General features: G+C 32.7%; 1 protein-coding gene and 1 long non-coding RNA gene across 21 annotated transcripts in view; both read left to right on the top strand.

Annotated features, from left to right (window-relative positions):
* LOC141453279 (uncharacterized) lies at nucleotides 1-22,818 on the top strand. Of its 2 annotated transcripts, XR_012457913.1 has the most exons (4): nucleotides 1-619; nucleotides 16,341-16,605; nucleotides 18,272-18,485; nucleotides 18,949-22,818. It is a non-coding gene; the product is annotated as an uncharacterized lncRNA (long non-coding RNA). The 2 variants fall into 2 exon arrangements; XR_012457912.1 differs by having other exon boundaries at nucleotides 18,272-22,818.
* LOC141453273 (uncharacterized) overlaps nucleotides 1-22,868 on the top strand; it is a 234,731-nt gene that overhangs the window by 168,259 nt on the left and 43,604 nt on the right. The gene's annotated exons all lie outside the window — the stretch shown is intronic.

The raw sequence follows: 22,868 nt of genomic DNA on the forward strand, positions 1-22,868 counted from the left end.
ACATCTCTTTCTCGAGTCTCTCTGCCCTCTACTACCAACTCTTCATCAAAATCTTCGCTACTCTGTCATAAGGGTATTACCCCTTTAATGCTCCAATTATTTTATAGCTTATTTTTTTACTTTAGTTTTCGGCTTCTAGAATATTATTTCTGTGCTACCGTACAATAAAGATGGTTTATGCCCTAACGGTTTATGTGAAATTAGAAGAGAGGGAGAGTTTTTGTAGGTTTTTAGCTATGAATCAGTTCAGTTTACATTCCTCGACACCCTCTGGTTTCTTAGTTCTTCGAAAAGAGTCTTATTTCCTATACAGCCCTTCTTGTCGTCAAAATTGGAATGTATTTTCCAAAGCTAATACAAAATCACTCAGTAAGGTCACAATTTACTTAAAATAATTTCTTTTATTTATTTATTTTTATTTCTTTATAATTATGTTTTGAAGTTTTGTTAATTAACTATTAAAGTTTATTTTCGCTATTTATTATGTGACTAATCTTTGATGCTACTTGTATAGGTTCAGTCAGAGTCGGCCATCCTCAGTGAATAGTTGCAGAAATTTGCTACTGACGTTCCACTAAATAACCTATTAAAAAACAAAAAATAATGAAATTAAAGTAAAGTAAGTAGAGTAATTAACTACTTTTTCAGGCGGGCTGTTACCAAATAAACCTTGTGTTTTTTGTGGCATATATCTAGTGCTAAGTTTAAAAGATCCTTTTATTGTCTCTGAACGTTTGCTAGTAAATTTAGGTCATCATATTTAGAATGAAGTCTGTTAGGGCTATAGAACCAAATCCTTTTTTACTGTGAAAAAATTGGACATTTAGTATTGTTTAATTAAAGAAAATCAACTACACCATTTTTTCGTGGATAGCGTAGGATATACTTTCATCCCGTTATATGTATTATCTTTGCACGATGCATTATGCAAAATATGAAACGAATAATTGAGCACGCGTACCTATATTTATTTCGAATGTATAAATAAAGAATTAAAGATGACGAAGTTACGTGCTTTTCATCCGGATTGCTATTGTTTATCATTTTAATATCTATATTTAATGCAGTATTTAAAGTTTTATTCTTTAAACCTATTATCATCCTATTGATTTTGGATTAATATCTCGTTGGATTGCAATTACAAAAAAAAAAGTCAGCGATCGTGCGGAATTGTAAAATTTATAGAAATGTTTAATTTACAATATTTAAGAATGGGGATTTTTTTAGTAATCTAAATATTTTGAGATCTACTTGATAAGAAACTAAGTTTTTAACGCATTTTTGAACAACTAGTTCAGTTTTCGGAGAGCTGCTGAAAAATGTCTCTAACGATCTTTTTTATTCTCTCTTTTCTTTGTTTGAGGAAGTATTGCGATCGCTAGAATTAAGAAATTTGAGTTTTAAGTGAAAATGCATATCTTGAGTGCATTTCTTTTTTTATTTGTGCAACTTCTCTGGGTGATTCTGGTTAGTGCAACAGTGTTGTGTGGGCTAAATATCTCTCAAATGGAAAGACAATTATCTGAAGTATGATTTTTTCGAGAATTTCTAGAAAAATGTTCTACTGTTTATCTTCACCTCTGTACTTCTTCTCTACTCTAAACTTCTCATTTTCAGATCTTTATTCAATTGACATTTTATCTGTTTGTTATTTTAAATGCATTTTATTCGGAAGATTTCCCCCCAAAAAAGTGATCTTTCAGTGAGGAGGAGTCAATCCGGAGCATGGTAGCAGACGTTTCACTTCGAAAAATGTGCGATTATATTAAAAATACATAAATATATTTACATCTGATTGTTAAATGAAAACTCTAGAGGCCAAAGAACGTAAGAAATATTTAGGTATTACATTAAAATATTATAAATTTTAAAAAATCTAGGAAAATATTTCTTACATGATTATTTCTTTTAATAAAAGTTTGCTGGACAGAAATGTAGAGCTATATAGCTTGCTTAATGATTATGGGAAATTGTGTATCATCGGATAGCTTAATTCAGTTGTCAATCCACAAGCTGTTAATAACTATGTTATTGATGATATTTTCCTTTAGCCTTGTCTAATGTTAGCTATGTTCGTTTGGTAAACAGTGCCCCACCCTGCTTTCTCTACCCTGAATAAAGCATAACCGATTTTCAGATAGTTGAACAAAGAAACTTCAATCTATCTGCCGCATCTATTGTCTGACCATCATGTTTAAGGTCAGTATTATAAATGCAAATTAGGTAAACAAGTAACATGCTTTATATAGTGCTGTAAGGAGTATGCAATTGTAGTTCAATATATTTATATTAATGCAGACATAAACATTAGTGTATTAAACATCCAATTTTAGGAATGAACCAAACTACAAAAAAAGGTTGTGAGTTCGTTCTAAGTCGGTTTGGTCAGTGTTCTGCCCGTTTACGGTGATATAGACGCGCTCGTTGGATAGAAATTTTTAAATCATAAGGCCTTATCTGAAACACAACTAGTGCGATACGAAAAAAAGAAACTACCAATAAAATTACTCCCTCATCAATAGTGTAATCTTCAAAATTTCAATAGTGCTTATGAGGGAGAATCGCCTGCTTTGTAATACTCTCATCTAAGGTGCTGCTTTTATAGTTCTCGTTGAAAGTAAGGCAAAGCATATTGTATCCAAATCATCATCTGGCTTGAGATGCCACAAAAGGCATTACGACAGATTTTTGCAGTCTCGTAGAAGTTATTGAAAAAAGGTCAAATCTTACAAATAGCGGTCCAACAGGAGAAATCAAAATATTTCTGTAAACAGATTTTATTGATTTTAAAGCGTAAATCTTGTATTCGTTTCCTTTAAGGCAGTATTTTAATTAATTAAACATTTATTTGATTTTTGATCCATTTAATCAAGTCCTTATTTAAAAAATTATTTCTTAAATTCTACAAATAGAACGTGTGAAAATTAAATTATTTTCGTTTATTCTATCACTTTCACTGACATTATAAGCACAGTTTCAATTTAATACAGTTTAGTATTATATCACCATCGTTCACTAGTGTGCCAGAATTAGTTGGCCTCTTCGATTAGATTAGGCCCATGTATGTGAGATTGAAATCGCTCAAAACCAGCTTAACTACGAAGTACCCTATCACACTTGCTGAATCCCTTTATTCGCACTTGTTACTCTCAGTTTTAATATCATTAATTAAACATTTGCCGACGTTTGTTCCTCGGGTTTTTGATTGGTAATATTTGTCTACAGATTTATAAGTATATATCTTAACTTTCTCAGTTATTAATATTCCTTCAATAATCTTACAATTCACTTTCCTTTGATTGTAAAGTCTGTTCTTAAGATAGATTGAAAAGTATAGATTACCACTAGAAGTTACTTTTTTCTTTATTTATTTTAATTTTTTTAACATCAACCTCTTTTAACTATTGGGTTACCTGTTTAACTTAAAGCAACGGGTAGTGAGGCAGTACTGAGGACTAAGTTTTTGTTTTTGTAATGGGAATAATGAAGTTTAGGCAACATAAATGGTAACCATTTCGGCGGTATGAATGCTTGGACAAAGATTAAGGAGAAAACTGGTAGTCATAGAGTCGCTAGGGAATGTACATATTTATAATTATTTTAATTGCTACTTCTCAATAACTAACCTCTTAAGCGTTGTAGAGTATTATTCGTTGTATCGTTTTCGTTGACTGATTCATTAAGCCAAAAAGAAAGAAAAAATATTGCCAATTTGATTATTATTTTTAATTTTTGCAGAGCTTTCGACCTAGGTATTAGGTCATCTTCAGGATTTATGCTATGGACAGTTATAATATTTTTTTACATTGTTATGTGTAAAGTTGGTGGTGTGTTATCTGTCCTGTCTATTTATGTCAAACTACTTGTGAACTTTTTTTTTTTATACAAATACTAACTTTTTGAGAATTGAATTAAGTAGATTGCGTTTGGGATATGATGAGACATGATTTTCATGCCAGAATTTTTGTAATGGGGGGGGGGAGAGAAATAAATTTATAAAATAGAATTCGTACTTTTTTCTTGTTTTTAAGCGAAAAGCGGCCCAAATTACAGATGATTTATTTTAGATCGTTGCGATTTCCTATTGGTATTAGTGAGTAGAAAAGGAGTATAGGATGTCTAGTTGGGAAGGGATATATATATGATGATAGTACAGTGAATTATGAGATTTGTTCCATTAAAACTGGAGTTCGTTCACCGTTTGCCCATGTTTGGGTGAATTGAAGCACAGCTCATAAATACACCCACACTATGTGCTGTCTGTATCTTGGTTTGGTTGTTATTGGAGCCAGAATGGAGCGTGCTACTCAGCTCGGGTTGAATATTTGGAGCTGGTATTGTGGGGACGGGTTTTGCTGCTGTTTACGCCATTATGACTGATACGAAATTGCCAGATAAAACTTGGGAATCGGTATCGTACTTGCCCAAATATCTCCTCCATTCTTCATTTACGACCATAGTTAAATAAACCACGACACTTAAAAATATATCCGACTAGTAATCTGTACTACAATATTATCAACAGTATTAATATTTGTATTTATTCCTGTGTTATATTTATCTGAATGTTAGTTTTAAATTTTATAGTAATTTGGATGAGCGTGAAATAGATTTCTGATTGATTACTGCCTTTATTTAAATACTTTTATTAAGATTAAAGAGAAAGGAATTGATCTGTGGTCTAAGGTCTAAGTAAATGGGTCTATCATTTATTTATTTTCGCCAAAAAAAAATTCAAGTTCATCTTGAGCCAAATGAAAGAAAGTCTGTGAGAGAATTTCACAGTTCTCTACCAACTTACTCTCTCCCCTGGTGGTTAATGAAAATGCGATACTAATTAGAGTGTTTCTGAACGAGTGTGGTATGAACTCTTCGATTTAGTTCGCAGCATATTCGATCTACATATTAATATAGTTATTTATTTACAAATGTGGGAAGTTGAATTATCATTCAGAAGTGTAGCCCACGAGTGAGCGTAGCTAGTGAACATCTGGGGAAAGGAGTGAAAATTCTTCCCACAAGTATGCTACAATATATTAAAATTATTTTTTAGGAATCGTATCATTAATTTAGAAGATAAATAACTTAGTTTAGGATCGATCCTAGGATATGCAATATTAGACTAACATAAGATTTAGAAAATCGTAAAAATTGAGAAAACTTATCACTTTAAGTATGTTATAAATTGTATATATGTATGTATTTTCGTTTACTATACTTGCAATTGTTACCATAACTAGCAATGTACTGTTGACTGGTTGCTGCTATATTAGTTAATGTCAAAAAAGTTGATCTATTATTTTTCTGTAATTTATACAAACTTAGGATGGATGTTTTATTAAATGAAGTTCTTACAATTGTCCCACTGTTAACTGAACCTAATATGTTCCTTACATTTTAGTTACCTTACGTTTGCCACATCCTCTTAATGGTGTCTTAGATTTCAAGAGGCAATGTGTTTATTATTCACTTTCGTAGTAGTTAAGTGTTTCACTTGCTTACCAGAAGGGAGAGTGGACTAGCCACTTCTTCAGGAATTTCGGAGTTCGTGTGAATGTTTCTTCCAAACGACATGAATAACATACTGATGTCTCAACAGTTAATAACAAACGAAGGGTCTGTAGAGATATTTACATTAAAGTGTGAATAATAGGTAACGTGTATAAGTATTAAAAGCAGTAAGAAAAAGTCTTATTGGGGTATTTGGTTTATTTACAGATAGTGACTGTGGTTTTCTTCCACTTTCGTAAAAGGAGGTTATCCCTGACATAAGTATTTACTTACTACCTCCGAGAGTTTTATCAAATAGCCTGAAGGATTATTTTCAGTCTTTGAATATTAGGAGTGGAAGCAATAGTTTTGTACACACTAGCTCTATACAGAACAATTCTAATAGCTCTCTCTAGCAGTGGTAGTCCAATATTACTGACTTTCTGTAACAAGTTGAAAGTTTCCTCTCCCAACCAACATAACCCTTTGCCATGATAGCCATGTCTATCATCTTTTGTAGTTGGAAACAAATGGAACTGAGAGCCGGGCAATAAGTCTTTGGGCAGGATATTGCAGGATTGTATTTACTCCATTTGAAGTAGATATCTAACCTCTCTTCTATTCTGACTTATCCACCGATTTTACAGGAAATAACTAAAAACATTATTTTTATCATATAGTTAGCTTTCTTTTTTGCCATACATTGACATTTTATCATACAGCCAAATACACATATCACAATAAAATCCAATTGTGGTAATTTAATTGTGGAAATATTTATAAAAACAAAAGAGGGCTTTGGTGTAATGATTGTGAACGTGAACTCGTAAGTGGGTGTGGGTGGAAACCCGCTAGTATCCATTAATTATGTAGTTGGAAGTTAAGCACGTCTCATTGAAATAGATGTACATAAATAAACGAACATTTAACATGTTGATTTTCGCGGCAGATGTCAAACGACTTTTTTTTGTTTATTTTGATTATAGAGAAACTCCGTCTTCAATGAAATTGCTTTTTCTATTTAATTGATTCATTATTTGGTGCCGTTCATTTTCAAGATTGTTGTCTTCATTTTATTTTTTTCTAAGGATGGAATGAGAATGAACCTGATGTTACACCTCAACAATTTCAACCATCTGTGTAACAAGAGATACTCAACCGTGGAGACTATTCGACAAATGTTGTAAAGGACGAGAAAAACTCTTGTCTTCCAGAAGACATATTTGACCGATATCAAGGGGGCAATTTGTTCATCAATATTCTTCGGCTGGTGAAGTAACTGAAAGTTTTATTATAAAGTGAGTTGTGTGGCAGAAGTTTAGGCCTTTAACAGAAATACCAAATTAACAACATGCGTTCATCCTCCATCACGATAAGGCCCGTCATTTTTGAGCAAACATGACTAATTAGCCAGTCATTCTGAAGCATTGAAATCCTTCCCCATACGCCCTAGATGCCGCTCTTTTCGATTTTATTCTGTCGCAATACTTGATGGACTTAGTAACTCAAGAAGCTCTAATTCTAACTCGTAAGAGATGAAGTGACTTTAAAGATCAGTCTGCTGACCTGAATGCAATATCTATGAATATCACTGACCTTTAACTGGCCTAGATTTTCCTCTTAGTTTATGATTGTGACAAACATGCTTTGTTTGACTTCCAGGAAGCGAGATTACTAGGCCAAATATAGTTAATGAATAATAAATATAAATAAATAATGATACTTGGTCTCTCCCGCCTCCATCATTATTGATAGTGTCGGTCTTCTTTTCAATGGAATTCAGCATGCCCAGTCACCAAGCAATCAGACCTGTAAAAAAATGTTTCCTTTCCATTTCCAAGAATTTCCTTGTGTAGACCGGATTCCCTCTGTAAATCTCTAGACTCGCCGCCAGCCTCTTACCTCCTTCCAGAGTTTCTCTCAGTCTCTCATTACTTGATAATCTCTGTATGGCTTCGAGTTTGCTAAGGCAGGTTTGAGTCCAGAGAATGAAGTGTTAGACTCTTTCCTTGCTAGTTTATCAGCTCAGAAATTTTTACCTGTACTAACTCCATTTGTTGTCACCAAGAACATTAAGAGAGGGCTTAAAAAGAAAGCCACATCCGCTTAAGATGTTCTAAGTTTGAGAAGTGTTTTTTTTTTAATTGTTTTAATTTATTATTGAAACTGTTGAGGACATGTACATAACAACTTAATTTGATTCATTATTTGGTGCCGTTCATTTTCAAGATTGTTGTCTTCATTTTATTTTTTTCTAAGGATGGAATGAGAATGAACCTGATGTTACACCTCAACATGACAGATTTGAGAATTGAGGGAAGAATAGTTGTAAAATTGTACAATATTATGTTCAGGTATTTCGTGATATCTGTCTCCAGGATGATGTCTTGCTGTGGGCGAAATAGAATTCGCTACTTAAGGAAGTAATTTGTATTAGTTATTGTCTTTGGATTACTAAAATCGAATCTCCGTTTAAATTCTACACTTCTGTTTTTTCTCTTATTTTTTTCTTACATTTTCATCTCTCAATACTTAGAAAAATATGACAATTAACAATTTCTTTCAATTTTTTGTTTATTCTTTTGGCTCATGGTTTATTAGCTTTTATATTTTGTAATTGGAAAAAATTATAATTATAAGGGGTTTGTTTGTTTAATTCATAGAAATCGTGACATACGTGGACAACTCAACACGCAACTCATTTTAAATGCAATTTTCATTACGTTCAAATCATAATGTTCTTTTTTAATTACTTTTGAGTTAGTTGGTTAAATTTTGCATTCATGTTAAAACGTTATTAAATCAAATATTTATCCGAACATAATGTGATATTTTTGTATCCATATCCATTAATAATGGATTGAATATTTATTCCTATGAAGGAACATTATTGATATATTTATCGCGGTGGTCTCATAATTCTAGATATGACTTTAAATATATATCTATACATTTGCTGGTGAGCTGCCTTGTTTCCATAAGACAATTTTATCTGACAAGATTCTAATAAGGTTAATATCTCATTGCCTTAAGCTTGATTTCATTACAAATAATCCCACCCACAGGTATAAGATGACAAAGTTGCTAGGTTGAAGAAATAATTTACCGCTAAACTTCCCAACACTGATTAATTTGCAAATACCAAGCGAGGTGAAGTTTTAACCAGTGGTAGCGTAAATAAGTTCGCCAAAAGCCCAGTATTTCACCAGTATTCGACGGTGAATTTTAGAGAATGATGAAATTTCCCTTATGACACTTAACTAGATGCAACGCTGTGAAGTGGGTCATTTCTGGCATTGTCAGGAAACAATAATGTATTAGCTTATCGCTGTTTATATAACTATATCACACTCAAAAGTGACATGTGCTTTATTTGTCAAAATTTCTCTAGACTGATGCTAACAACCTTTGATCGTGGATGCATTTGTGAACGCAGCCACGATAAAAAAAAAAAAAAAAAATGCTTGCAGATGAGAATAATGTTTAGGTTAGTATTAAAAATACCGCAGAAATAGTGGCTGTATTTATTAGGTTAGGATTTAGCAATCCTAAGGGCAACGGATTTATTGTCAATTTGCGTTTAGATACTGTCTCCGCCAGCTATGGAATTGGGTTCAGTTATTGAATTGAAGACTAAATGAAAACAAACTTGCCCTGCGGAATTAACTTTCTATCTCAAATATCTTGTTTATAACTTTTTCCTAGACTTCTTCTGTATTATCCATTTAAGACTTTCTTGAGACTTGTCTGTTTCAGTTGTCTGTTTTTTATTTAATTCTAAGAAACGTCCCTCTCTTACAATGTGAAACAGCCTCCAAGTTTTATCGAACTAGGTTTAGAGAGATCTTTCTGAAGGACGGAATATGTATCTTCAATTGTCCAAACGTTACCCCGTAAGCCACCTCACTGTAGGCCAGTTCTCTTACTGAGATCTTCGTAAATCCTATCAGGAAATTTCTTCCTTGCGGTTAATCGTACAGATAAACTTGGTCCACTGAATATTCTCTACTTAGGACTAAAGTTAATTTAGGGTATTCTTAAGTTTATTACATTCAGACATCGAAAATTATTTGAATCACATGTACAGACTTAATTGATCTTGTTTGAGGGTTCTTACCAAAGCAAGAGAATAGTTTTGCAGAGACGACCCTAACCTTGAAGCACCTGTCCCATCACCAGATGTGAGCGCTTGTTCATCCGCTTCTGAAGTGGACAGTGTTAGTTTCTTCAGTATCTTTAATACACGTGCAATTAAATAATTTGAAGAATTTCGAATGCGTTGAACAACACCACTTGTTATTTAAAAATTAATTTTGAAAACTTCATTTTATTAGAGAAAACATGTAAAAGATCTGCAAGATCACAAAACTTTTGCTAACAGTAAGAGAAATTAAACATGAGGGAACAAATTACATATGCAAAGATAATAATTATATCCATCAATTATGGTCTAATTAAATAAAGAAAACAAATTAAACTGGAATAACCAGAAGCATTTTTAATTTCATTCACTTTGCCATTGCTGTGCAGGTACATCTTCATTCATAATTCGTAGGACGGTGTGCTCTGGGGAAAATTCAATTTCCATGTTGATGAATATTTCATAATAACCCTGAAATTCCAGAAACAGAAAATGTAGTATCTCTCTATTTAAATTTTTCTAAAAGTAGTTTTTATTCTTATTTCTGATAAATAACTAAAAGAATATTTTTAAATTATAAGGATAGATGCTTTTAATTAAATTAAGTATGCGCTACTACACAGAAACAATGATAGTGACGCAAGTCCAATATTGTTTCTTTCAATGGCAGCAGTTTTAAATATTAAAACTATCATTTAAGGTAATTCACGTCTGAATTATAAATCTCAACAAGACTGAAAAGGCATGTATACACAAACAGAAAGTTTACCGTTGGTATATGAATGATAGCCCTTTTTCAGTTAAAAAAAAAAAAAAATGTCGAGCTAGAATAATGTATTTTTTTTTTAGATATTGGTCACGTTAATAATCTAATTACTCGTTTTCACAAAAATTTGCGCTCTCCCGAGTAATTAGTTTGTCAGAAATAGAAGCTATTTCCAATAACTTATGTTAGATAGGATTCCATAATTTTGTTCAAATCGTGAATACCGGTAGTTACTCATTTGGTTTTATTAATTTTTTGTAGCTGAAGAGAAACCATTAAGCTTTCGAAATTTATTTTTTTCTTAACGTAATTCAGTTTGCTATTTCACGGAAGGTGTGGTTGCAAATTCATATAAATTATTAAATTTAAATATAAATACAAAATAAAATTTTCATTTTAATAAATTGTGCCAGAAAGATTCATTATCAAAGAATTAATATTAATTATGTTTTATAGAGTTGCTTGTTTTTGTTTTAAGCACGCAGACTTTAAAATAGTATTTTTCTTCTAAAGCATACATAGTATTGATTATTTATTTAATTATAGCCCTGGTGTCGGCCTTGGCTTTTATATCAGTATTAAATTTAGAATGTACTGCAATAAGTTCGACGGCATTTAAACCGTTATCAGTTAGCGGCAATTGATTTATTATCCCACGCTGGTGTATTAGTCCTTTGAAGCAATAAATATCGATGTTCTGTTTTAATTTAAAAAAAAAAAATCCGTTTATATAGTAATATAATAAGAGGTGATTTGGGACCCAGAAAGTGCTCTGATAGCAAGATGAGTTTGTGTCTCTCTCAGACTACTACCCAGACTATTATTCTCTCAAACTATACCCGGATCCCTTACTAAGCAAACGTGTTTTAAGGAGACTCCCTTATACAACGGACTCCTTTTTGGTTTTTGAGTAGAGGAGAAAACACTCGTTCATCTCGAGACAGATTGTTGGATCTGAAGAGATTAGTAAAACCTATTACTAAATTATCAACTTTCAGTTTTTTTTTTTTTTCTAATTCCAACCTTTTCCAGCGAAACATTATATAAAATAAATTTTCCTCATTTTTTTCCTTCATACAAATAACCCCACAAAACAGAAAAATTTTGCTTATTTACAATAAGATTTTTCTTTCCAATTTTACGTTTTTCGGTGAGGGGAAAAGTAATTATTCTTCTATTGTTAGAGTCAATCTTAATGTTTGGGTGCAATAATAACACTGAAACTACTTACTTTTTCTTCGTACTGGAATTTCCAGTCCTCCAAGAATTTATTTTTGCTAGCCTACTTAGTGTTTTTTTTCATACGGATTTTTATACAAGATTTTAAGAATTTAAGTTCGTTAATTAAGATCTATTATTTATTATCCTTCCACCTAACAAAAACAAGCGAGCTTTGTTATTTAATATGTCTGGTCTTTCCTAACCAGTAAGAGCCAATAACATATCAGCCGATGAAATTTATTTAAATGATTCTGTCAAAGTATTGAGATTATCAGTAAAACTTTTAAGACCAACATTTGTGCAAATTTTTAATCCTCAGTTGTTTCTTTGAGTTTAAGACAAAACATAATGAATATAATTGGTGCTACCGATATTAAAAAAACGCTTTGTACTATGTGAACGCTTGAGGCTTTTCCTTCCTATGAAGAGCTTCCAACCACTGCATCTTATGTCCTCTATTATCTACGAAGTCTGCACCTTTTCCTGCATATCTTAGGGATTTTCATAAAGGCACCCTGTCAGAGCGACCCTTACACTCTTCTGTCTAGTATTTATTAAAACCACCTCACAACGAAGAAGAGTAATCATCGCATACTGGAATGTCCATAATTAAAATGGATTTTAATTCAAAAAATGGAAGAAACTAGCGTGATTTTACTTTGACATTGCATTTGATTTTACTTTTACTTCGACGAACGGTAATTACTGTTCAAAAATTCTTTCTCTTTGTTTTTTGTTTGTTTATTAGTTGTTTTTTTGTATGCAAATTAGTTAGAAAAGAAATTTGTAATTTAAAGCAGGCTTTTTATATAAAGAAGAGTTTTTATTAGTATCATAATCGCCTACTTTTCCAGACGGGACTTAACGTCCAGTGGTCTGGGGTGGAAGATATGCTAATATCAAGTTTTTTATTTCTTCAAATAAAAAGTACATATAAGTAGCTTCTAAGCTCACACTCAAAACCACTGGATCAAACAAATGAAATGATTTGATTGAAATTTTATATAAGAGCATAAAGCATGTTATTAATTAATTTTAAAATTAATAAAGTTTTGCTAGAAAAAGTTATGTCAAAAAGCCAAATTGAGTTCTTTTTTTCAAATAAGGTTATAGTTTTCAAGTGCTCTAAAGTGATCTTGATTTTAGAACAGATTCATAGGTATGCCCTTGCGACATTAGTGTAAAGAAATAGAATTATATGCTAGGGACTTGGGAAATTAAAAAGAAAAAAAAACTTTGTATAACTAAACTAGATCAATGTTACCAACAATTTGCAGTTATAAAATATAGAACTACTTTTATAACTTAATAGCGGTTGTATCCAGATTCACCCTGTCTGCTAATGAAGTCCTCGTATTTATAAGCTTATTAATTAAATGGCTTAATTAATATGGTTACCCTGTGGGAAAAACCTAAGGTTGTATAAACGGATTGGGTAAATCCGTTTTGCTTTTTGACCCTAATTTCCTGCTAACTCACTAAACTCTCTCTTTCTAACTTCAGATTTTATCATTTTTGAATCATTTACAATGTTTGAATTCCCAATCTCTTGTTTCTTTTTTTCCCTTAGTTTTTGTCCAGTTCTAATCCAATTACACTTTTTTATTGAAATGAAAAATCTTATGAAATGTAGTCTTACGATTTTCCTTTATTATCCTTTAAAAATTGTAGTAATACCTATTTTTCAAGCGGCCTTTACGTCCAGTTATCTAATTAGGTATCGCAGACGAATAAAGCATACTTTAATGCTATAAAGTTCGCAAATTAAACATTAATAAAATCCAAGGCATATACCAGGAATCGAACCCATTTCCCGGCCCATTTCATCTTAGCTTAGCAGGCCGTACATCTATCGTTGCGTTTTCCGTGTCTTGGGATGTAGAATGCCCAATGATCGATAAGTGAGGGCATGTTGCAGACACCTTATATACTGTTCTGTAACCTGTAAATAAATTTTATTTCAAAGTTTTGGTTTCCCAAATGTATTTAGAGAGATTTTTAGTAGTAAGAGTACGTTTTTTATATTTAAAGGCTATATTTATTCATTTTACTTATTAGGCTGATGGTGTGATTAAACCTAGATAGTTCTATTAAGCTAGTTCTATATACGAGATTAGTTTAGTTTAGATTACTTCCTTACGTGAGAGAGATTGGTTGAAAAGTAGAATGGAACTGTCAAGAAGCCAATTAGATACTCTCCCTCATAAATTGCAGAGGAAGGAAATATAGCTCCCAATATAACTTTGTGTCGTACAAGATGAAGACGAGAGTGTGTGTTTGTGAATATATATATTTAAGTGTGAGTGTGTGTAAGCCGAAGTCTCACAGTTATGTTCATATATTCTTGTTTACTGTCATCATTATCGTGATTACACATTAAGGTGCAGGTTCATCTCTTTCTCTTTCAACTCCTCTTTCCCCCCCTCTTTGAAACAATAACTATACACGTTTAATTAAGTTTTATCTCTGCCCGCATTAAACGATATTGCATAAACTGATCCACCATTTCAGGCTTATAAAACAGATTGTTAAATTGTTGCAATTGTTAATACAAAGTGGTTTCTATAAATTGTCTTATATACGTGTGTGAGTAAGAGTCTATGTGCAACGGAAACTTATAGATAATTCAAATTTGACGATAAAATTCAGTGGCACTTTCAGTTGACCTTATTTTATTATTCAAACCTTGTCAGGTCCTATGGTAGTATCGGAGAATTAAATAACTTATAAAATTTCTGTTTATTCGTGTCTGAATAGCGCCGATCACCAGACACACTCATCTTATTTGAACTGAACGCAAACTTTTCTAGCTAGATACTAAAGTAAAAAGAAATTGATATAACATATAACTTGAAATACCAACATATAGGCTATAAAACTAGAAAGAAAACCGTTATATTTTCTACAAATATAAAGCATTGTAAGCTTATTGTTTGTTAGAACGGTATAGCGGGTAAGCTGGTTCCGACTGGATATTGGAAAAACATTACCTTCGACCTCAAGCACAACTCTGTAAACATTCTATGTTTATTACGGCAGTATAAAGAAAAATTGAGAAAGAAAATGCCGAGAGAAAGAGGAAAATCAAGTCTGATTTAGTTTCTGAACGATTTTATTTAAAGGTTGGCCTTTAATCATTTATAAACATATCCAGTAATCGGATTTGTTTGGTGGAAGGCTGCGCCCTCACCCATCACGAAGCAGAGATTGAATACAATGTTAAATAAACAATGGCAAACGATAAGAAAACAATAGCTTTGAAAGATTTCTGGGAGGAAAACAGAAGAGCTATTATCTCCTTTTGTTTCTTAGTTTGTACATTCGCACTCATCGATAGGCGTTAGTAAGATACAAGCTGATGAATGTAGATATCTTTATATAAGTGTGAAAAATAATCAAAATAGAGAAGATTACAAGCAGTTCGAGAATGTGATATGATCTTAATGCTAGTGAGTAAAATAATGTTAAGAATATTTTGAGATTTAAGATGTTGGACTTAATTTTCTAAAAATGGAAAATAACGGTCAAAGTGTAGCTTTTTAACATTTTGATTATACGATTGCAAATCAAGTAATAAATCTTATTAATTCATATTTAAAATAAATAACTTACTTGCGACCACTTATTTTTTTATTTATTTATTTTTTCTCAGCCAACGTTTAGATCTATCTTCTTCATCATCATAATTATTGGTTCTGACTTATACATAATTTGGACTCAACTGTGCAAGGGATCGGCCCATTTCGGTTTGGGGGCTGCCCCTTCAGAGTGACCGAGCGATGAAGGATGCGTGCGAGAAAAAAGGGATGGTGTGGAACGATAGGAGAGCTTTGGCAGAGAGCAGAGCGTGATGGAGGAAGAAGTATAAGAAGAAGGGAAGGAAATTATGATGTTGATGATAATTATTGGTTTCTTTTGGCACCACGGTAGCTGAGCGGTAGAGGCGAGAACCGCAAAACCAAGAAGTATGGTTCGAATCCCGGGGTTAGGTCTGGAATTTGATTGAATTGTTTATATGAGAAATTTATAATATTTGTTTGCTAGTCGTCTCCAACCACCAAACCTAATTTTTGGCAGTTCTCTCGTTTCAGATAACACTGTCCATCACCGGATATTGAGCTGTAAGAAGTTCCTAGGTAGAGAAAATTTAATAAGGTTGCAGCTAGATTCGAACCGTTATCTCCGCGAAGGAATCCAGTATTAGCTAACCACTCTGCTAATTCCTTTCCTTATAATGTATTATTATTACGCTGCTGTTATAAATGTTCTTTGTAATATTACATTGTTATTACAATATTGTAATAATGTTATAGAAATATTTGCTGCAATTCTTGAAGCATAAGTTGCAATTACATTAGACTACTAATTCTTGGGCTAGATTATGCAGATGGCAATTAGGTAGCGAACCGTTGCTGAGAGAAGAGTCTCTAGTACCTACTCTATTTGAATTTCCAATTCAACTGACACACTGTAAACTGCTCCTTTATGCTAAGCTTTGGCGGTATATATTCCTGTTTACTCTAATTCCTTTTGCAAAAACTTACCTCTAATTTCTCACAACAAATTCTTACAATTTTACAAGCACTGATTAATCCTTTAAGTTCAATCCTAGGTAGATTTTAAGGAGGGAAAAGCATGAATATTATATTGCTATCAAGAGAACAGGGTTTATATTGGATATTCAATAAAAACAAACATAATTAAGAAAAACCTTTCTTTCAGATACCATAAGAAAGGGAATTGTTAATCATATCAAATTTTCGCAAAGAGGAAATACATATTTCGAAGCTACTTGATGAGTTTGGACCAAAATCTCAAAATCGAAAAGTTGCTACTCAAGTTTGATAATACCGTTTGATCAGCAAGAATATTATGGAACACATTTCCGTATCTAATGTTGTTACGGCCAGAAATCGGGTGTTAATGATAGTAAATAAATTTAATCCACTGTTTTTAAAAATAATTAAAGCACTACTTTGACAAATATGTAAGTATAGGCTATTATTATTATTATTATTATTATTTCATTTCTGACTCCTTATTAGGGAAATCACTTAGGGGGGTGGACTTTGCCACAACCCCTTATCTAAATTACTATCTATTTCTCGGAGTTAAATACTAGATCCAAATAATAACGTGCTGCACGCGGCGATTGGCTGTATTGATCTGCTTAATGGGCAGCACTCAGGAACTTTCGGACGATGCGGACCGTATCTAGGAGAGCTGCCTTCTGCGCCTCTACAACCAGATCAGTGGATAGGACCAACTCATTGACAGCAGTCATCGTTGTTCTGGGCACGAGGCCACTCGTGGAAAGCATTATAGGCGCAATCGTCGTTTTGTCCAGGTTGTACATTTCCCTTAGTTGGAAACTAAGGTCCTGGTACTTCCGGATCTTTTCTGCATGTTATCATCATTGGGTATGGCGATATCGACGATATGTGCCACTCTACCCTTCCTATCCATAACTAGTATGTCCGGCTTGTTGTTAGCAACATTCCTATCCGTTACTATCTGAGTGTCCCAATATACTTTTGTGTGCGCATTCTGCAGCAGCGTCGGCGGGTTATATTTATAATATGGCACTTCTGTCTTCAGCAGCCCAAACTTTGAGCAAAGTGCTTTATGGATAATTTTAGTGCTTAATGGATAAATATTGTGCCTGAAAAGGTACTCCTTCGGCGCAAGTACTGAACATCTTATTATTATTATTATTTAATTATTTTATTTTAGCTATTCTCTGACTACTTTTTTAACGTCAGTTTTTTTACGTTTTTATTAACCGTAATAATTAAGCAGTAAATGTTCTATTGGAAGTCAATATTACGGCAAGATAACTCAAGTCTGTTCAATATCAATCTCATCAGAACATTGATTTGGTTAATGTGATTATAAGTTCTGGCAAACACATTTAGTAGATTCCTACATTATTCATGGAATACCAATTAACAGTGCAGTTCAATGTAGATGGGAGGAGTATGGTCTGACTTAAGATACCTCCACCCCCATTCCGTTCGAGTTAAGGATAGCCTGTACAGAGTGGATAGTACCTCCCTCCTTTACCTCTGCGCGATGATGGAGTAGATCATTTGTCACTTTTTCTTTTTTGTTTTTGGACTGTTTGTCTCTCCAAAAGACAAATCTAATTTTTTGTGAATCTTTAGAGAAAGAATAATATGAATAAATTAGTCCCAGTGACGTTATTACTCGGAGAAACAAATTGCGTTACAAATCTCTATTTCGAGAAAGAAAAATATTAAAATAAATTTAAGCAATAATAAATCTTTGACACTTTTAGACACTATGGATTAATATTTCAGTTCCAAAAGAAGTAGAAAAGAAGACAAAGTTATGTGATGAATTAGCTTATCACTAAGCACTCCTGGTGGTATAATTCTCTTTCCTCGTTTGGCCCAGTAAAAGTCATTGTATTTTAAAAAAATTTCACCCTTCAACCTAAAGTTGATTTTGAGCAATGTCTGTCCCGCAGCTATTAAATAATCATAAATATTAGTGTATAAGGGCACCTTTGTGCATCTGGTGTGGGGGTAGGGATTAAAAGGGTTGGTGAATTTTTAAAAAGTATTGTACCCTCAACTACCCAGCGTAAGCCGCCATTCACGTCATAATTTTCAATCTTTCATCCACAACAGCAATGCTATGATTAAGGACAAAGAAAATAATGAAGCCAAAAGAAGTATGTTGGAAATGGACATTATAATCAAAGATCCTGTTTCTATGAGATACGAATACTTTTAACAAAGTTTTAAGAAAAACAATGAATCAATCTGAAAATTCGCAAATTCTGTTTAGTGAAGACGAAGAAGCACTTTCGGACCACTGATTTTCTTCAAATTGGAAATTTTGGTAAAATATTTAATTTCTATTAAAATTATTTAAGAGAAGAGGCTATTGCATCTCACGAAATAACACTTTTGAGGAAAGAGTGCTCTCTCTTCGAAAAGTTCCCATATTTGAATTTTTTCAAATAATCGCACAAAAATTCACACTTTCGAATTTAAATAAAACATTTTTTCGAGCTCTGAAGGCATGAATACATGTGTGTCAAGTGATCCTAATTTCAAAATTTTAAATTGAATGCAATTGATTCTACCATTTCTATAAATTAGAAAAAAATAAAATAAAATTGAATTAATTGAAAATTGAGTTAATCGATAGATCGAGGGAACTGCTTAAGATATTAAAAACGCGTTGCGCGGCATTCCTTCAGAAGAGATGCGTTATTTGGGTAGTCTCACCAGGAATAAAAGGATGAATTATAAAAATTGTAATGCCGTTGCAGCTCAACAATTTTTTTTTTTTTTTGCAGCGCCCTTCACAGAGAGACGAATATATTTTCGTTTAATGTTGAAGATATGCTAAATAAGTTGGCTTAAACTGCACCCTTCTTCTGTATATACATATATACTGATATATATTTGTATAAATAAGTGAAACACATTAAAAGATGGGCAGAAAGATATTTATAAAAAAAAAAAAAATGGAGGAAAAAATTGTAAGACTAGAAAGAAATATAAAACTGAATATTTTCTGCTCTTCATCGACAAAAAACTATCAGGAAGGTGTAAAGGAGGAGATAAAGAGGTGCAGTTGTGAATAATGTATACAGATCTGGATGCGGTGGTTGAAAACCGTTCTCTGTCAGTAGGATATCTAACAGTTAGTTGTATGGGGAAGAGGTTTGCTGTGTCCATGGGCACTTGTAAGTTGTGTTTGCACAGGAACACCAACATTCTGCTCTCGTTTCCCCGGCCGCAGCTAACACCTTGCTCTCTACGTCATTCCTCCCATAATAATGTCCCACTACTGGACACCAAGCATTTCTTCTTTTCTTTTTTTCCCCGTTTTCTACACTTTCTCAAGCACGTTGTCCTTCACTTCCCATCTCCTGCTCAATATCTCCTCTATAACGATTCTCCACTTGGATTTCGAATAGATATATCCCTATGCACAGTGTCCTCTCCATCTTTGATCAAACAATATAACACAATATCCTCTTCTTTCAACATTTTTCACGCTCTGGTCAATATTATCTTTACAATAAATTCTACAATACTTTTAACTTAAACTAAATTGTAGCATAACTACTTTTCCTATGCTCTTTTTTTAATTTAAATTAAGTTTATTAAAAGTCCGCCCCTTTTGGATCCGTGCAGCAAAGATCTTCTATGTCTAAATATCAAAACAAAAAATAGAAACAAAATATTTTGTTTCAATTTTTTTGAAGCGCATCTATAAAATCACTGAGGGCACTAGCACCCAGAGCTATTAAAATGCTCTGTCGGCCTCCAGATGGTATTCTTTCGTTACAAACAACACTAGTCCAATACCTGAAAAGAAACTCTATTGTTGGGAAATGTATTTGAACCCGGGAGATCCTCGTAGGAGTCCAGTGCGCTAATACTTTCCTTAACAGTATTAGTGCATATCTTATGGTATTTCCATTTTAGCGGCAATAACAGATAGATATTAGCTTAATTGCTTTAGGAAGTGGCTTTGTGAAAAGTCCATTATTTTATTTTGCTATAACGTATTTCTCATTTGAAGGCGCTTAATATCATTGGTGCGCTTCTTAGTGCATCTCTGTCTTCCAAAAAGTGTTCTCTCGCTACGTAATATTCTGTCTATAACCTGATAATGAGTTGGAGACTACAAGAAAAGAATATTCATCTTAGAATACTGGAAAAAAAAGTATTCTGATGATCAGATTTTAGAGTTGGAGTTTTCACTGTTTGTTGGCAGGGTACTCTATGCAGCGACCATTGTTTAAATCTATTGTGTTCTTTCCATGGGCTGTATGAAACCAGGTTTCCTAAGAAAGTTCTAGAAATTTCGACACCTTTTCCGAACAAAATCGAACGACCGGAAATACTTGTAATGGAATTTTTCAGTTTTTAATAGTTGTTCAAAAATAGCTATAATACATGTTATAAGATATTTTTGTTTTTATTTTTATTAATCATTGATATTTTATTCATAATTACAGTTTATGGTACTGCTTTTAGAGATCATTATCAGTGCAGTAAAAAGGTTCTAGTCTTTGCTTAGAATTCTACGACCAATATATCAGCTAGTCGAAGCACATAGCCACTGTCTGCTGTAGTATACTGGCACCTTAATCTGAACATGGGCTCCATGTTTAGTACTTTTCACACAAGAACAACAACAAAACAACAAGCTGTACACAACACAACCAACAAAACACTACAACACTTTCTCTTTGCAGCCATATTATAAATCTTATCCTTTACCATGCTCCTCACTTGCTGCCCGTCCTACCAGACAAAGCCCTGCACCACTCTTGTAGTCAGTGAGGCCTGGCTGTGTAGGGCCTAGGTACTAACATACTACTAGAGTACTACAAGCTATGTTTGGGTTGGGTACTCCTCTGAGAACATTGCCCAGAAACCTCTCAGTAATCCTAGCATTGTGCTCCTCTCCATTTCCCACTTTAAGTTTATTACAAAGGAGACTAGGGATGAGGGCTAGAAGCCCCTTTGCTGAGGAATGGATGCACAAAGTTGTAATAAATAGCCACACCACCTATCTTTATTTTCGTCCCTTTTCTTACCTTATGTGTTGTTTCTCTATACGCAAATAGGTGATAAATTTGATGATATTACACCCATTTTTAGTCTTTAAAAACCTTTTATTTCAATAAACATTTCGGACAAATCCTTCCCGCAAAATTTTCCATTAAAACTTCCCATGTTCATAAATTTACTAAATATTTTATCACCAAGAGGAAATTAACTCACATAACGATTATTTTCATATCATTGCTAATAATTCTGAAGCCATATAACTAAGTCACAAACCCTTTTGTCTAACTGCCATGTGGTTGTATGAAAATGTCACAAAATTTTCTTTGAACTACAAACTATGCAAAAATTATTCTATTATAGAAGCTCACCAAAATTAGGTAAGACAACAAGTTTTTGATTAAGTCAGGGATATGACTTCATAATTATTGAAATTTTATTTCAAACCCATAATTCAAGTTAATTTCCTACAATAAAATATTTTATAAATTTTATTTATGTGTTATATATATGATAATTTTTTTTCGGAACTGAATATGGACCCAAGGATTGTTCAAAATGTTAATAAGTGAAAAATAAGGGTTTTTTTTTTAGACTGACAATGCTTTTATATAACCAAATTTATTACAATTAATATCAGTTGCTTCACTAAAAACCATAAGAAGGTATCGTAAATTTAACTTAAGATTTCTTTAATAATTTTAATTTTACTGAATACAGTGTTGCAATGCCTCCACTTTTCTCTCTTCGTCCTCATTTTATTTTACAGCTGCAAAATATAGAAAATGCAAATTTAATAGGAGTGTAGCTCTTTGCGCTGCATCCTCCATGAGGCCCTCATCAGCTTCTTGAGTGACATGGTTGCCCGCTCCCCGACTGGTCATTGCGTTATGTAATCTTGCTGTCAAGGAGCTAATGTTCTTGCAAAAAAAAAACCTGATGTTATTCCTCGTGTCCTTCCTAATTTCGTAGATAGTAAGCACCTCGCTGTGGACTTTCCAATCCTCTTGGAAACGCTTCACTCTTTCTTTTATCTTAATTTAATTATTTGTAAAAAATTACTAATATGATAAAATATAATATGATGTAAATAAAATTTAATTATTTGATTTATTAATCAAAATGTGTAAAACAACAAATACTTAAATTTCATTTTTACTGTAAAATTTTGAATATTCAATATATGTACGAGTATATAATGTAGAAAATAAAGTAGTTCCTGCAGGGTTATCTATTTCAAATTTAACGATCCCTGTGGGTATGTCAGCTTAGTAACAGCTTATGTTAATTATTCTCAAGATAATATCTGTCTTCTGTTCTGATATATTGGCTTAACTGGGATTAACACCACAATGCAATTATCTACGAATAATTTTTTCAAAGTTCTGTTTTCATTGGTGCATATGATCAAAGTAGAGATGTAGTTTTCAATAATCGCTATTTTATTGCATTATACATGGTAAAAAACAAACAAACAAAAACAAACAAAAGACGGCTAAAAAAAAAGTTAGCAAAAAGTTCATCGCAAATAATGATCGTGAATGTTACGTGAACTTGTAGCATTTTCAGTTTAGAAGCAATGGGAATATTATTATTTTCTATTATTATTTTATGCAATCTTAGACCAATTTCATATGTATTTTGGGGTATTAATAAACCTAATTTTACTTGTCTTGTTCAATTATAT

Source organism: Rhodnius prolixus, unplaced genomic scaffold (genome assembly GCF_049639745.1).
Source record: "Rhodnius prolixus isolate KJV_2025 unplaced genomic scaffold, Rpr scaffold_3, whole genome shotgun sequence".
Lineage (NCBI taxonomy): Eukaryota > Metazoa > Arthropoda > Insecta > Hemiptera > Reduviidae > Rhodnius > Rhodnius prolixus.